This window comes from Galeopterus variegatus, unplaced genomic scaffold, assembly GCF_000696425.1.
Source record: "Galeopterus variegatus unplaced genomic scaffold, G_variegatus-3.0.2 Scaffold2162, whole genome shotgun sequence".
Taxonomy (NCBI): Eukaryota; Metazoa; Chordata; class Mammalia; order Dermoptera; family Cynocephalidae; genus Galeopterus; species Galeopterus variegatus.
The window spans coordinates 91,574-94,906 of NW_007728273.1; positions in this window are offsets into that span (position 1 = coordinate 91,574).

Below are 3,333 nucleotides of genomic sequence, written 5' to 3' on the forward strand. Positions count from 1 at the left end.
GTGTGCTCCCAATTCATTTAAGAAATTCTGGACAACAACTGAGTGTACTTATGTATAGGTGGAATACGTCTCTCTACTTTCCATCCTGAGGAATAATCTATCAAAACTTTCCCACAGTTTATTATGCAAGATATCTGGTGAAAGAGGTTGCCACTATTCCTTCAAGGAGGTGTTATCATGGCTTTCCTATCATGGCTCTATTATGCAGATTGAAAAACAGAGAGACTTCCGTAAGTAGCCTGGGATATACCAGTAAATTTTGCCAAGCGGAATGTCTTTAGAAATAGTGTCCTTAGAAATCCAGTTAACAACATTTAGTTCCCTCTTGGCACAATTAAGGGAAACAGGACATAGAAAAGAGTGGCAGGGAGTGGGTGTTTGCATGCTGGGATGTGGGCCAGGTGTTTTACATAAGTGATTTCATTTAATTCTCACTACAGCCCTAGGAAATAGGTTTAATGATCCCTTCCTCTATTTTTTTTTTTCAGCCAAATACTATTTTACCTGGGTCTCAGGAGAAACAGGTATTTGATGACTCTCCCAGGAGTCATTCTAAAGAAACAGGATCTTTTAGAAATTCACTTTGCATCTTCCTGTAGCCACTTGGGTCCAACAGGAAAAGCAGCTTCTCTTTCTAGCACAGTTTATAGACTAGTAAGTAAAATGTTTGGCAGAAAAGACACAGTAGAATCAAAAGCAGTTTGATATCGGTCTTTTGTTTGGAGCTGTCACTTAAAATTGCCCAGCAGAGTGCTTCTTTGACTTCACAGATTCATTAAGTGGTTACGAAAGGGACCTGGCACAAAGTGACTACTGTATGCACAGAGTTGTATAACCATCACCACAGCTAATTTTAGAACATTTTCATCATCGCAAAAAGAAAACCTGTACCCTTTAGCGGTCACTCCCCATCTCTCACCCCCTCCCCTACCAGCCCTAAGTAACCCCTAATCCGCTTTCTGTCCTATTTGGATTTGCCTATTCTGGATTTTTCATACAAATGGAATCATACAATTTACAATTTTTCAACTTTACAATGGTGTGAAAGTGATATGCAGTCGATAGAAACTGTACTTCCAGTACCCATATGACATTGTTTTTCACTTTCAGTACACTATGCAATAAGTTACATGAGATGTTCAACACTTTATTATAAAATAGGCTTTATGTTAGGCGATTTTGCCCAACTATAGGCTAACATAAGTGTTCTGAGCACATTTAAGATAGGCTAGGCTAGCTAAACTGATGTTCAGTAGGTTAGGTGTTGCAATGGTTAATTATAGGTGTCAACTTGACTGGATTAAGAAATACCCAGGGGCCAGCCTGTGGCTCACTCGGGAGAGTGCGGTGCTGATAACACCAAGGCCACGGGTTCGGATCCCATATAGGGATGGCCGGTTTGCTCACTGGGTGAGCGTGGTGCTGACAACACCAAGTCAAGGGTTAAGATCCCCTTACCGGTCATCTTTAAAAAAAAAAAAAAAAAATACCCAGAAGCCTGGTAAGCATTATTTTGGGGTGTGTCTGTGAGGGTGTATCCAGAGGAGATTGGCGTGAGTCTGAGAGGACTAGTGGGCCGTCAATGTGAGTGAAGATTCGCCCTCAATGGGGGTGGGCTCCATTCAACAGCCAGTAGTGGAGAGAACAAAAACAGGCAAGGTTAATGTGTCAATCCAGCTCCTGGAGCAGGAATACATTCTTCCTCTTGGACATCAGAACTCTGGGCTTCCAGGCTTTTGGACTCTGGGACTTGTATCAGTGGCCTCTTGGTTCTCAGGCCTTAGGCCTCAGACTGAGAGTCACGCTATTGACTTTCCTGGTTCTGAGGCCTTCAGACTTGGACTGAGCCATGCTAACTGCATCCCAGGGCCTCCAGCTTACAGACAGGCTACCACAGGATTTCTCAGCCTCCATAATCCCATGAGCCAATTCTACAAATAAATCCCCTCTCATATATCTATATACATATCCTATTGCTTCTGTCTCTCTGGAGGTCACTGACTAATACAGATTTATTAAATCCATTTTTGACTTATGATATTTTCAATTTACAATGGGCTTATCAGGATATAACCTCATCCTAAGTCAAGGAGCATCCATATTTCATTGTATGGATATATCACTTTTTTTCCCCAATGGCTGGATTTAATATAAAAGTAATAAAAATTTTTACTGTAGAAAAGTTATACATACAGATATAAAGAAAATAAAAATCACCCATAATCCCACCACCCAGAGATAGCTACTATTAACAATGGATATCTTTTATTCTGATTTAGTCTGTGCATATATATTTAGTAAGTGGAGTCATACTCTGTGTCATGTTTGTGTAATATGAATTTTTTATGTGGTAAATATACATAACATAATATTTACCGCTTTATTTTAAAGTATACAGGTCAGTGGCATTAAATGCATTCACATTATTGTACAACCATCACCACTATCCAGCTTCAGAACTTTTTTATCTTCCCAAACTGAAACTCTATTCCCCTTAAACACTAACTCCCCATTTCCCCCTCCTTGAGCCCCTGGCAATTGCCATTCTATTTTCTGTCTCTATGTTTGGCTGCTCTAGGTGCCTCCTATAATATTTGCCCTTTTATGACCAGCTTACTTCACTTAGTATAATGTCTTCAAGTTTCATCCATGTTGCACTATCAGAATTTCCTTCCTTTTTTAGATGGAATAATATCACTGTATGTATGCACATACCACCTTTTCTTTTTCTATTCAACCATTGATGGATACTTGAGTTGCTTCTACCTTTTGGCTATTGTGAAATAATGCTGCTGCTGCTGCTGCTAAGAACATGGGTGTACAAATACCTGTTCAAGTCCCCACTTTCAATAATTTTGGGTATATACCCAGAAGTGAAATTGCTGGATCACATGATATTCCCATGTTCAATTTTTTGAGGAACCACTGTACTGTTTCCCATAGCAGCTGCATCATTTTGCGAGTACACTCTCACCAGCAGTGTGCAAGGGTTCTGATATCTTCACATCCTCTAACACTGGTTATTATCTGTCTTTTTGGTTACAGCTATCCCAGTGGGTGTGAACTGGTAACTCATTGTGGTTTTAATTTGTTCTCATATTTTTCTAATAATAATGATCTCGAGCATCCTTTCATGTACTTATTGGCTTATTATATCTTCTCTGGAGAAATGTCTTTCCAGATCCTTTGCCCATTTTTCAATTGCATTATTTGTCTTTTTTTTTTTTTTTTTAAAGATGACCGGTAAGGGGATCTTAACCCTTGACTTGGTGTTGTCAGCACCACGCTCAGCCAGTGAGCAAACCGGCCATCCCTATATAGGATCCGAACCCG